The sequence below is a fragment of the Humulus lupulus genome, chromosome 2 (genome assembly GCF_963169125.1).
Source record: "Humulus lupulus chromosome 2, drHumLupu1.1, whole genome shotgun sequence".
Lineage (NCBI taxonomy): Eukaryota > Viridiplantae > Streptophyta > Magnoliopsida > Rosales > Cannabaceae > Humulus > Humulus lupulus.
Window position 1 is genome coordinate 11,698,408 of NC_084794.1, and position 15,373 is coordinate 11,713,780.

Consider the following 15,373-nt stretch of genomic DNA (forward strand, 5'->3'; position numbering starts at 1 on the left):
CCTTGAGCAACAAATCACCATTGAAGAACTACTCCCACTGCTACTAATGTTATCTATTGTAACGCCCTAAACTCCAGGGACCGTTACGGTGAGCATTTAAACAGTGTTAAACCCGCTAATCGAGTCATTTGGCCATAATCGTGAATCTAAGTTGTGATAAAGTGATCTGACTGACCTGGTAGAGTTTCTGTCAGACTGATAAGGATTTTTGACTGACTAGTCAAGTGTCATGACCGACCAGTCAGGTGTCATGACCGACCAGTGAGGTACCTGTCCGATCAGTCAGGTGTTTGTCCGACCAGTCAGGTGTTTGGCCGACCAGTCAATCATTTTGGCCGACTGGTCATCTGCTTTGGCCGACCAGTGAGTTTGTTTTGCTAGACCAGAAATGTGTTATACTAGACCAGAGATGTGTCATGTTAAACCAGAAGTGTGCTAGAGGTGTGCTTTGCCGACGAGAGGTGTTTGCCTATGTCCTCAGTAACAACTTCAACCTGAATAATTCTCAACTGCTGCGAGAATCTCTCAGATATCCCGGAATAATAGCCATATTGTTGTAATATTAGATTTATTTATATTTTATTAATTAAATATTGAAAGAATAACAGAAAGATCGGGAATATAGGGGACTGCATTTGTACGATCCATGAGCCTATAAATAAATGGCTCATGGCATTATTTTGGGGGCGGATCTTTTGAGACTAAGAAAAACTCTCAAGATTGGAGACTTTGGGACTGTGACTTGGGGCACTCTTGGGGCATTTTCTGAGAGAATTTAGAGAGAGAAACTCTGTATTTTTCTACTTGCACTTAAGAAACTAAGTTGATTCAAGTTCATCTGATCTTAAGTGTAGGATATATATATCACAACTCCAAGTGGATTGGGCTATTACCAATAAATTGGGGCTGAACCACTACAAAATTATTTGTGTTGTATTTTCTCTTGAAGGTTCATTGTAGTTTTGACGTCTACTCGTCGTTGGGCAAAATCGTGGTCAACAATTGGGATCCCAAAAATATAATTTAAAGGTTAAGTACAAGAAAATATTTACAACTAGTCGATCTAAGCGGCAAAATAGGGTTTAACCCTATTTCCTCTTTCAACCCTCGGGCCTGTGGTGGTCGAGCAGTCGCATATGCACATCATCACCTAAGCTCTCCAACTCAAGGATGATCCAGCTTTCTTTTGCCTTTACCTGCACCACATAGACTCGTGAACCGAAGCCCAGCAAGAAAACTCAATCTAGCAAGAATATAATATCAATCAATGATCATCCAGGACTTTTAGTCCTAAATAGAAGAGTGACAATTGTAAAAGTCACTAAGGTGGGTTCCGTTCCCTTAACAAATAAGTGACCAAACCACTAGCTTAAACAAGATAAGTGACTGATAAACAAGCCACCAACGTAAACCAAGGGAGTGACCATAGAGTCACAACTGTGGGATCTACACCCTTAACCATGTGACTTATAAGAAAGTCACCAATGTAAACCAAGGGAGTGACCATAGAGTCACAACTGTGGGTTCCGCACCCTTAGCCACGTGACTTGGCCTTCTGGCCCTGGCTCTGCGTAACTAGTCATAGAACTAGGCAAGCGCTTTTAGTTTTCATCGAACTTAGGGTCGGTCCAGAATTAATGCTCATAATAAGACATTCAATGCAGATGTCGATTAGATCTAATCTTTTATCGGGTCTGCGTTCATGACGCTTATGCCGCTCCTGACTCTTAGGTCAGTAACACACGACCAGTGCTCAGTACCATTGATGAACTTGACTAGTAAGTCGGTGCCACGCACAAGTAAGCAATGCTACCAGGCGTATACCATATGTCAAACATCCAAAAGTAGGGCATTCAGCATGCTTACTTAACAATTGCTAGCATCATTAGGATCATGCACAAACACAGAGACTCAAGCTCTGATCAATCTCATATTCAACATTCATGGCATGCCCTAACCACATATTTCTCATGCATCACATGCATCACATACTGGGTGCAGTTTTCTTACCTTTGGTTTAAGCGAGAAATGACAATTGAACGACCCTTGAGAGCGATCCATCATTTAATCCCTTAGCGGTCACCTAGTCATAATCAAATACAATTTCCAATTAATGAAATCCACAATAAAAGGGTCTTGACCTAACCTCACTCTTGGGACCCCGAATTATACCCAAACGGTGAGTAGATTCGATCCTAAGCCTTAGGAATTGAAACCCCGAGCCAAAAACCCTTAAAAATTCCTAAAACGGGAACCCTGAAAAATAGAGTAGTGCTGTAGCGCTGTCCCCTAGCGCCTAGGTGCTACAACCAGAGCCAACTCTAGCCTGGCTAGCGCTGTAGCGCCCAAAGGTGGGCGCCATAGCGCTAGCACCAGCTAGAACCTCCCTAGTTCTTCCCTCCTTCGTTTCCACCATTTCCAACTTGATTCAAAAGCTTCCAAATACCATTTAAACCCCCATTTGAACCCAAATATCATCTACACATAACCTAGGCATCATAACCCAAGCATCCCTTGCCAAAACTCTCATAAATTCCCAACTTTCCAACTCAAAAACCAGCTGAAACTCAACTACAAAAACAGAGCAAGAATTAAGGTTCTAATGGCCAAAAACTCACCTCAATCTCCACAACACACCCTCTTCAATGGTAGAGCATAACCCTAGCTTGGAAAAGCTTGATTCCCTAATTTGATTCCTAAAAAAGAGCTTGAAAATTCAAAGAGAAATGGAGAGATCTGGTGCACGGGAGAAGGAAAAAAGTGATGCTCTGTTTTCTACAACTTTGTACAACCTTAATGGCTGATATAAATCCTTAGGGTGAAAAGACCTAAAGGCCCTTAAGTCTAAAATAAACCTTAACAACCACCAAGGGAAAAATCAACCTTTCGCACCTATCTCGTTAATCATAATTAACGCCCTCCAATTTCTGTTATTCTCAATATTCCCAAATGTTAATAAACCATATCTCATTACCCTTTAATTCCCGGTAATGTTCTAATCCTTAAATCACCCCGAAACTCACCTCGAGCCCCAAAACTAATCCCATTATGACCCGACCAAAAACTTGCATTCCATGATCGTCTTATGCCGAATGGCTCAAACCAAACCACATATAATGTGGTATTATTTATTAATTACAAACATGCACCGAAATACACAATTATGCCCTCAACGACCAAATTACCAAAATGCCCTTACCATAAAATGTGGACCCATATGCATGCATTTATCATCATATTATAATATAATTCACATAAACATGCATATAATCATTAATAACATAATAAATCATTCATGGCCCTCCCAGCCTCCTAATCAAGGTCTTAAACCTTATTAGGAAATTTAGGTCATTACAATTATCCCATCCTTACAAAAATTTCGTTCTCCAAATTTATTTGAACCGCCCGGAATATAAATTCCGCACATCTGATTCCAGTTCCCAGGTCGCTCCCTCGACCTCACTGTCTCTATAACATTACCTTGACTCAAGGTATAGTTTTGTTCCTCAGAACCTTATTCAATCTGTTACAATCTGAACTGGCTATTCCTAACCGAATAACTTAGCCTTAATCCCCAGATTCTCATAACTCAACTCATGAGTTTCCTTTCAATCCATGCCCTCAAAATAAAAATATAAAATACACTGTGTACAGCTGTCAAAGTCGAAACTATGGCCCAACCAAAGGTAACCTGACCAGTCCTATCCAGGACTCAAACTGTCATACTAATCTAGGGCTCAACTTGTGCTTAACTCCTCACCCATTTCCATGGTGATACTTTAAGGGAGATACCATCTTCTTCTTGGAACTTCATGTTCCTATATCTCAAGTCAATATAACTTTTCCATTTAATTTGAGAAGTAAGCATCCAGGCTCTAACCTTTTCAATAGCTTCAATAATCCCTAAACTACCTCAGGATCCAGATATAATATCTCATTCATCTTATAGGATGTTCTTCCAATAATAATTGGATAACTCTCTCTCTGATTTACCATCAGTCTGAGAGTAATAAAATGTGTATTCACCACTTTCTGCAGTCCTTCTATAATTTGGAAATAATAATAGAGTCTTCATCTGATAAGATACCCTTGAATTTCATGAAGGTGCACTATCTCTCTCACATAGAGATCTGAATACTGATCATTGTGTTATTTGTCCATACTGATAAAAATGAACTCACTTTAAACACTGGTCCACAATGACCTAAATCAAATCACGTTGACCCACTATTCTGGGCAGCCCCACCGTGAAACCCATCGCGATGCTTTCTTATTTCCACTATAGAATACTCAAAGGCTGCAATAGTCTTACTGATTCCTGATACTCTTTCTTGACCTGCTAACATGTTAAGAACTTTGCCACATATGCCACTATGTCCCTCACCATCACATGCCATCAACATAAAACTTTCAAACTCTGGTACACTATTATGATGCCTGAATGAAGAGAATAAGAGAGTAGTATAAGATTTATCCAGATTCTCCCATTTAGTCCCAGTGTCCATAGGATTCCAGATTCGATCTCTATACCTCAATAAATTCATACCTGACACTGTATAATCCTTAGCTAATCCAGCTAAGACTTTCCACTCAATATTCCTATCAGTGGTTCATTTAATTGTTTTTCTTTTGAGCCTCTCTGAAATAGTAATCTCCAGCATAAAACTGGCCACCTGACCCACCAGAAACTCTACTCCAGTTCTGGTAAGATCCTTTAATCAATATGATGCATATGCAACCTCTATTCCTTGTTACTGGGGTGTCATAACAACCTCTATTCCTTGTCACTGGGGTAAGATCCTTTAATCAATATGATGCATATGCAACCTCTATTCCTTGTCACTGGGGTGTCATAACAACCTGCAAACTAATTCTGATCTGTAAAAAGACTCAAAACTCTTCCACAAAATACATATAATATCATGCCTGTCCAAGGACACTCCTGCCCTCTAAGGCATTCCTTAACCCTGACAATTCTCCAACCGAGAATATACCACGATAACATCGTTCAAAATGGTCACAAACTAATTCAGATAATCTTTGAATACTTTGTTCATCAGATCAGATATCCACCTTGGAGAATACCATCTTATCCAATAACTGAGCCTTAAGTTCTTACAACTTTGTTGAAACTGCTCAATACAGTGCTCTAGACTTGATTTCATCTCTGGCATTAATCCAATCACCATTCTATTTCTTCATGTAAAAGTAATCCTAACAAATTCCTTGGAATCATATCCAGAAACACGCAGACTAATTCAGTCTGTCTTGGTCTCATTGGCACAAACCTAGTGGTATCCACCACACTAGCTAGGAGTTTTATGCATCCTCCTGCAATAGATCTCTAGCTCTAAATACAGATGTCATACGCATACAAAATCCATGCACAGTGCCAACTACCACAAAGGATTCTGTAACGCCCTGGTTACGCTAGGACAGTTACTGTGATCGGTGAACCGTGAATTTAACTCGTTACCTGAGTCTTTTAGTTAAAACATGCTTCTAAGTGTCATTAACAGGTTAAGGTGGAAAACCAATGAAAAGGAAATGATATATTTAAAACCTAAAACTGTTCATGGGCCCATAAAAACATTTACAAGTGATGTACAACTTAAAATGGTCATTACAGTTTGAAATTTACAACCCGCCGACCTAAGCGGCAAAAATAGGGTAAACCCCCTAGTTCCTCAGAGAACTCATTGGCCGTCGTGGTCAAGCGGTCGCATATGTACACATCGCCACCTAAGCTCTCCACTCAAAGCTGGGTGAACTTTTCTTTCCCTTTACCTGCACCACATAGCACCCATGAGCCAAAGCTCAGCAAGAAAACATAATATAGCATGAATATAATATCAACAATGATCATAATAATCATTCAGGACTTTCAGTCCATACAGATGAGTGATAGTTGAAATGTCACTAACTTGGGATCCACACCCTATCAAATGAGTGATCGAGTCACTAGGTTTAACAAGATATGTGACCGATGAGCGAGTCACTAATGTAAACCAAGGAAGTGACCACAGAGTCACAACTGTGGGTTCTGTACCTTTTAGCTATGTGACGATAAGGTCACCTGGGCCTTCTGGCCCTAGCTCTAAATAACTAGTCATAGAACTAGACAAGCGTTTTTAGTATTTCATTGAACTTGGGGTCGGTCCGGCATTAATGCTCATGATGAGTCATTCAATGCAGATATCGATTAGACCCAATCTTTCATCGGCTTTGCGTTCATGATGCTTATGCTGCTCCTGAATCTTAGGTCAGTAATACACGACCAGTGCTTAGTACCGTTCATGAACTTGACTAGTAAGTCACAGCTTCACAGACGGTACTAACACCATTGCCACTAATAAGTCAGTGCCATTCACAAGTAAGCAGAATCTGCTAAGAATTTAATATGCAATCCATGTCCACATTTACACACTCAACACGCCTTAATAATAACCACGCATGTCATATATATAGGGTGCAATTTTCTTACCTCTGATTCGAGCAAGAGTTAATATAAGAACGACCCTTGAGAACGATAAACCTTTAAGTCCTTTAGCGGTCACCTAGCCATAATAAAATACGGGACACCATCAATAAAATGAACAACACAGGTTCCCGAACCAAGATCTAGCCTCTGAAACATCAATCCCCACTAATCCGAGTAGTAGGAACAATCCCGCGGCCTAAAACCAAGTTCTTGAGGTCAAAACACTCAAACGGCCTCAAAACCCTGCCTGAGCTGCGGCCCTGGAACCATGAGCTGCAGCCCCCAGCCACACCAGGAGCAGGGTCGTGGCGCCCAGCACACCCAAATCCCTCCAGCTGCTTTTTCGAGTTTGGGCCGTGGCACCAAAGAAGAGGGCCGCGACCCTCCACCCAGAACCAGCCAAGAACTCGATCTTCTTCATCCTAAACCTTCCAAAAACACACCTAAACACTTCCAAATCAAAAAATCAAAGTTCCCAAGCTTCTCAATGATCCAAAATCATCAAAACCCGAGGCTTAAACGAACAAAAAACTAAACTATTCACAAAATCCAATTCTAAGCTTAGAAACTCTAAAAACTCAAAACTTAGAACTTAGATTACCTTCGATTGGGTTGTTTTCCATTAAATCCTTTGGTCAAGAAGCTTCTGATCTTTCCTAGGATCGCTATGCCTCGATCCTCGCTTGATTCCAACTCCTAGAACTCAAGATTTCTTAGAAATTGCCTCGAACGGTAAAAAGAACTAACAGGGAGAAAGAAAAGTGTTTTCTAACGTAAGGTTCTATCTGACGAGCTACTTCAAGCTTAAGTAACCTCAAATAAAACCTAGTGCTTGGGGTCCCGAAAACACCCCCGGGGACATGATAGTCAAAGCTCCCAGAATTTCCTCCTAATCTCAATAACTCCCAATTTATCATCAAATAACCATTCTCATTACCCAATATCCCAATAATTGACCCCGTTATGACAAAAACGCTAATTTACAATATAAGACAGTCTCATGCCGAATAGCTCGAATATATCCCTATAATAATGGGATCTCATCCATAAATCACAATATGCACCAAAATATACACATATGCCCTCAACGACCACATTACCAAAATACCCTAATATTTAAATGTGGATCCACATGCATGCATTTAACATCATATTATAATATCTTTCACATAAACATGCATATATTCATTTAATGGCATAATGAAACAATTATGGCCCTCCCGGCCTACTAATCCAGTCATTAAACCGCAATAAGGATTTCGGGGCATTACAGCTTCCCACTCTCAAACCCACAAGTTACTATCATTTCCTTGCGATTTAGCACTGCCCCATACTTGGTTCACCAATCCATATCCAGGATCATACTGAAGTCAGTCATAACCAACTTTATTTCAATAACTTATGAGTTATTTCCACCATATAACCTAACTCAACATAATATAATCATACAATCTACATATCATCTCTATATCTCTATATATGCCACAAGCAAAGAACAACATGGTACCAAAATTAGCAGCATAATACAAAATCAGAACTAGAAAGCTGACCTGCCACCCCTGATGAACTAGTCTCAGGCTCAGTCTCAGTCTCAAACTCTGACTGCATCGGAGCGAACACTCGAGCTGGAGTCGAGCTGTCCACCCCTTTTTGCTCATCCTCTCTTAGCCTTGGGAAATTCTTCTTACGATTCCCAACCATTCCACATGAAAAACATGTCTTTGCTCGATATTCTCCCAGATGACGCCTCGTGCACCGAGCACATACTGGACGAGTCTTCCAGCTTTCATTCTTGCTTGCTCCAATAAATGGAGGTACCACTACCTGAGCTCAATGCTCTCTAGCACTCTTATTTTCATTTCTTATGCTCTCAATAGCAAGAGACTTCCCTACCACCTGAGCCTAGGTGGAGGTTTCATGCACTGGGGTAACTCTAATGCCCTGAGCTACTTTGGAATTCAACCCCTGAATAAACCATTCCTTCCGAGCTACATCTGTGGGTACCATGTCAAAAGCAAACTTAGACAACCCATCAAATCTATTAACATACTCAGTTACTGATGTCTTTCGCTGAATGAGATTCATAAACTCATTCATCTTAGCAGTCTTGGCTGCATCACAGTAATACCCTTCATTAAACAGCTGCCTAAATTCTTTCTAGTCCATCACAGTTGTGTCCCGTGTCTAGGATACTACTTCTCACCACGTTCGAGCATCGTCCCGCAATACATATGTCGTACAGATCACCCTATCGTGACCCACCAGCCCCATACTGTCAAGAATGGAACTGATCATGCCCATCCATTACTCAGCTCTGAATGGATCTAGGCCTCCCTCAAAGACTGGAGGGTAATACTCCTAGAACCTTCCACAAAGAAATTCCCATCTGCTCTCAACCCTAGGCTGAGCCAAAACTGGTGCCACTCCTGGCAAAATAAAGGAAGATGTGTTTCTCGACATATTTTGCTGTTGCTTCAAACACCTAATCTCCTCCTCATGCCTCTGCAATCTTGATTGCAAATCTGTAAACATTTACTAGAAATTCTGAGGGGCAGATGAAGTATTCAACCCCTGGCTGTAACTCCAAGCCTCAGTATAACCACCACCAGTCCTCATTATCTGCCTTGGATACAAACCTGCTGATTGAATCTGCAGTCAATAACTTGACCCATTAAATATGTTGAGTATATCAAGAGCTTTCCCCACGAGAATAATCTTACCACACTATAATCACAAACAACTTTACATTTACAAATTCACTACAATGGTAGAAACATGCCCATGGCATTCATACATCAATCATAATTCCTGATCTTCCAACATTCACCTCATGCTTCCAACTCCAGCATGAAATTAATACATTTATATAATCACAGAGCAGGTAATCATATATATATATATATATTCACACACACACACACACATATATATATATCCACGGAGCATGTAATCAGATAGTCAAGAGCCAGGCTCTATCAGAATCTCATACTCCCTAATACAATGTGCAGGTAAAGCATTTACATTATATTTAAGCAGTTAAACATATAACTACAGAAATAGTTACCATTCCCTGAGTGAAGCTGTCATCAGTGACGAGTGTACATGCCCAGCTTCTCTTCAGGAACCCTTAATCTTGTCTCGCTCTGATACCAAGTTTGTAACGCCCTAAACTCCAAGGAACGTTACGGTGAGCATTTAAACAGTGATAAACCCCCCTAATCGAATCATTTGGCCATAATCGTGTATCTAAGTATGATTAGTGGTTTAGGATTAAAATTTTTGCTCAAGATATAACGTCTCACTGAAACGTTTACGTTATACATTGGGATCTCAAAAATATAATTTAAAGGTTAAGTACGAGAAAATATTTACAACCAGCTGATCTAAGCGGAAAAATAGGGTTTAACCTTAGTTCTTCTTTCAACCCTCAGGCCTGTGGTGGTCGAGCAACCGCATATGTACACATCATCACCTACGCTCTCCAACTCAAGGATGATCCAACTTTCTTTGCCTTTACCTGCACCACATAGACTCGTGAGCCGAAGCCCAGCAAGAATATAATATCAAACAATGATCATAATGATCATCCAGGACTTTTAGTCCTAAATAGAAGAGTGACAATTGTAAAAGTCACTAAGGTGGGTTCAGTTCCCTTTAATAATAAGTGATCAAATCACTAGCTTAAACAAGATAAGTGACTGATAAACAAGCCACCAATGTAAACCAAGGGAGTGACCATAGAGTCACAACTGTGGGATCTGCACCCTTAACCATGTGACTTATAAGCAAGTCACCAATGTAAACCAAGGTAGGGACCATAGAGTCACAACTGTGGGTTCCGTACCCTTAGCCATGTGACGATAGGGTCACTTGGGCCTTCTGGCTTTGGCTCTGCATAACTAGTCATAGAACTAGGCAAGTGCTTTTAGTTTTTATCGAACTTAGGGTCGGTCCGGCATTAATGCTCATAATGAGACATTCAATGCAGATGTCGATTAGATCTAATCTTTTATCGGTTCTGCGTTCATGACGTTTATGCCGCTCCTAACTCTTAGGTGAGTAACACACGACCAGTGCTCAGTACCATTGATGAACTTGACTAGTAAGTCAGTGCCACACACAAGTAAGCAATGCTACCAGGCATATACCATATGTCAAACATCCAAAAGTAGGGCATTCAGCATGCTTACTTAACAATTGCTAGCATCATTAAGATCATGCACAAACACAAAGACTCAAGCTTTGATCAATCTCATATTCAACATTCATGGCATGCCCTGACCACATATTTCTCATGCATCACATACTGGGTGCAGTTTTCTTACCTTTGGTTCGAGCGAGAAATGACAATTGAACGACCCTTGAGAGCGATCAATCCTTTAATCCCTTAGTGGTCACCTAGTCATAATAAAATAAAAGCTCCAATTAATGAAATCCATAATAAAAGGGTCTTGACCTAACCTCACTCCCGAAACCCTGAATTATACCCAAACGGTGAGTAGATTCGATCTTGAGCCTTAGGAATTGAAACCCCGAGCCAAAATCCCTTAAAATTGCCTAAAACGGGAACCTTGAAAAACAGAGTAGCGCTGTCCCCTAGTGCCTATGAGCTACAACCAGAGCCAATTCTGGCCTAGCTAGCTCTGTAGCGCCCAAAGGTGGGTGCCATAACGCTAGCACCAGCCAGAACCGCCCTGGTTCTTCCCTCCTTCGTTTCCACCATTTCCAACTTGATTCAAAAGCTTCCAAACAAAATTTAAACCCCCATTTGAACCCAAATATTTTCTACACATAACCTAGGCATCATAACCCAAGTATCCCTTGCCAAAACTGTCATCAATTCCCAACTTTCCAACTCAAAAACCAGTTGAAACTCAACTAGAAAAACAAAGCAAGAATTATGGTTTTAATGGCCAAAAACTCACCTCAATCTCCGCAACACACCCTCTTCAATGGTAGAGCATAACCCTAGCTTGGCAAAGCTTGATTCTGGAACTTGATTCCTCAAAAAGAGCTTAAAAATTCAAAGAGAAATGGAGAGAATTGATGCACGGGAGAAGGAAAGAAGTGATGCTCTGTTTTCTACAACTTTCTACTGCCTTAATGGCTGATATAAATCCTTAGGGTGAAAAGACCGAAATGCCCTTAAGTCTAAAATAAACCTTAACAACCACCAAGGGCAAAATCGTCCTTTCGCATCTATCTCGTTAATCATAATTAACGCCCTCCAATTCCCGTTATTCTCAATATTCCCAAATGTTTATAAACTATATCTCATTACTCTTTAATTCCCGGTAATGTTCTAATCCTTAAATCACCCCGAGACTAACCCCGAGCCCCGAAACTAATCCCATTATGACCCGACTGAAAACTTGCATTCCATGATTGTCTCACACCGAATGGCTCGAACCAACCCACATATAATGCGGTATTATGTATTAATTACAAACATGCACCAAAATACACAATTATGCCCTCAACGACCAAATTACCAAAATTCCCTTACCATAAAATGTGGACCCATATGCATGCATTTATCATCATATTATAATATAATTCACATAATTATGCATATAATCATTTAATAACATAATAAATCAATTATGGCCCTCCCGGCCTCCTAATAAAGGTCTTAAACCTTATTAGGAAATCTTGGTCATTACATCTATCATCAAAAACATTCCTTGAATCACCCATCATATATTTGAGGAAATTACTCATCCAATGCCTCCATCACCCATTCTTCTTGTGGTTCATTTTCTGGTAGGAACACCACCTCTTGTTCAAGAATTGTTTGCCAAGTCTACCTTCGGCCAGGTCACAATGCATACAACTGTTATAGGCACTTTGACCCCAATCTTTCTAATTCGAACACTTTAGTTCGAACCTGATCATTATCTATTTTTTTCATGATTGCTAACTTTACTACAATCGCTAAGGATGCTTGGTTACTCGACTCTGGTAATTCTCACCACCTCACCCTTTATCCCAACAATCTTGATTCTCATTCTTCCTATAATGGTTCTGATTTTGTCATTGTCAGCAGTGGTACTACTCTTCCTTTACTCTTTTTTGGTCATTCTTCCTTGCCTACTTTTTCCCATAATTTTCATTTAAACAATGTTTACCATGTTCCTCAACTGTCTACTAACTTGCTCTCTATTTCAAAATTCTGTCTTGACAACAATGTTTACATTGAATTTTATTCCAATGTCTACAAAATTAAAGACTTCAAATCAAAGAAAGGTGTTGTACCAAGTACGTGTGATCAGGATCTTTAGACTATTCAAGCAGTCAAATCTCTGAAAGCGTCCTCAACTTCTTCTACCTCCAAGCAAGCTTTTCACACCATTGTTCTCAAGCCTGGTCCATTTTTCACTTTTTATGTTTAGTTTTATATTATAACTCACCCGCGTGCAGCTATTTAGCATGCACGGTTGGGGTCATGTACACTTTAATATTGTCAATAATGTGCTACAACAATGTAATTCTTCTCTTTCCTATAATAAAAATAAAAATATCATATTTCCTTGTCAATGAGCAAAAAGACATAGGCTGCCCTTTTCATTCTCTGCATTTCATGCTACACAACCTTTGTAGCTTATTCACACGGACCTTTGGGGTCCCTCACCTATTCCTACCACAGATAGTTCACATTATTTTATTTTGTTCTTGGATGAATTTTCTAGATTTTGTTAGTTTAAAAGATTAAGCTTTCAATGCATTCAAGAAATTCAAATTGCTCGCTAAAAACAAATTTGACACCATCATCAAAGAAGTTCAATCTGACAATGGTGGTGAGTTCAAATCCTTTATTCCTTTTCTCAATTCCTGTGGTATATCCCACAGGTTCTTCTGCCCTTACCATCTGCCCAAAATGGGCATGTCGAGCATAAATATTAGCCACATTTTTTAAACTGATTTAGCTCTCTTAGCTCATGCGTCCATTCCCCTGAAATATTGGCCATATGCCTTTCGTGCATCTGTCTACACCATAAATCGACTTCCTACAAAATTTTTACTGAAAGTCAACTTTCACATGTTGATGTTTGTGAAATTGATATTGTTTTAGCACCTCTTCGTACTTAACCAATTTCACTATGTATTTAACCAATCTCAACACCATCACCTTCTCCCTCTCCTTTTACCTTTTCTATCCCTTTAAACTCTCTAACCCACTCTCCACCTTCAATCTCTAATGTTGAGCATACTAATGTTACTAATCAACAACCTCTGCTGGTTATTTCTTATGGTAATATTCATCCAATGATGACTCAGGAGAACTGTGGCATTTACAAGGTTAACGCCTATGTTGTTCACCATCATATAGACATCAACCTGCCTCTGAAGTCATACAAGCAGGACTTGACCATTCCTCATTGGAAACTTGCTATGGAATTTGAGCTAAAAGCACTTCAGCTCAACTCTACATGGACTTTCATTCCACCTGGCCTCGCTTGATCACAATATTATAGATTGTAAATTATTGTTCAAATTGAAGTATAAACGAGATGGCATAATTAATAGGCACAAAGCAAAAGCAAGACTTGTTGCTCGTGGCTTCACTCAAACACAAGGGGTAAACTACTTTGATACTTTCTCTCCTATTGTTAAACCAGACACCATTTTTGTTGTCCTTGCCATTGCCTTGTTAAGAGACTGGTTTCTTAGGAAAATTGATGTGCACAATGCGTTCCTTAATGGCGACCTTGAAAAACATATTTATATGAGTCAACCGGTAGGTTCTTGGACTCCAACAACCCCTCTTATGTCTGCAAACTTAACAAAGCCCTTTATGGCCCCAACCAAGCCCCCCAGGCTTGGTCTCAAAGCTAAGTGAAGTTCTTTTTCATTGGGGTTTTTATTGTTCAAAGGCTGACAATTCTTCATTTGTTCTTCATCAAGAAAAGCTTGTTATCTACATTCTAGTCTATGTCGATGGCTTAATTATTACAGGCAACAACAGAAAAATTGAAGCCTTCATTAAGACTCCCAATCACATGTTTGCTCTTCGAAACCTTGGCCATTTACACTAGTTCCTTGGAATTGAGGTTACCCACAATTCTGGCCATATTCACTTATGTTAGCAAAAATATATTAAATACATCATTTCCATGACAGATATGATTGCTTCAAAATCAACTCCTACTTCTAATTCAATTGCCAAATCACTGTCCAAATTTGATGGTCTTCTTGATGATCCCACATAAAATCGTCGTGTGATTGGCTCTCTTTAATATGTCACCATGACCGAACTCAGTATTGCATTTGCGGTCAATAAAGCCTGTCAATTTATGCATCAGCCTGCCTCCACTCATTGACTTGTCGTCAAATGCATTCTTCAATACTTAAAAGGCCTTCATGGTTTTATTACTCTTACTGCTGCTCCCACTCTTCATCTTTCTGCATTTACTAATACAGAATGGGCATCTAGTCCCAATGATAGTTGCAACACTGAAGGATGTGTTTATCTTGGTGACAGCCTTTTCTCTTGGTCCTCTACAAAACAACATGTTGTCTCACGCAGCAGCACCGAGTCTGAGTATCAATTCCTTGCAAATACTGCTGCAGAATTATCTTGGTACAAACAACTCTTCTCTGAATTGCAGCTTGTCATTCCTTTCACTCCCATAATTTGGTGTGGCAACATCTCTTCCACTCACTTGACTTCCAATCCAATTTTTCATACTTGTACCAAACATATTGAAATTGATTTTCATTTCGTCAAATGTAGAATACATGGAAGGAACTCTCATTGCAATGTGTCTCATCTGAAGAATAAGTGGCTGACATCCTTACTAAACACCTTCTAGCAGCTCCTTTTTTGATTTTTTGCAGCAAATTGATTGTCCTTTTTAGACCCATCAATTTGAGGGGATGTTAGAATAGATG

The 15,373-nt window shown here is 39.8% G+C and overlaps 1 protein-coding gene across 1 annotated transcript in view; it reads left to right on the plus strand.

The window, feature by feature from the left end:
• LOC133817285 (callose synthase 7-like) overlaps positions 1-15,373 on the plus strand; it is a 76,209-nt gene that overhangs the window by 8,807 nt on the left and 52,029 nt on the right. The gene's annotated exons all lie outside the window — the stretch shown is intronic.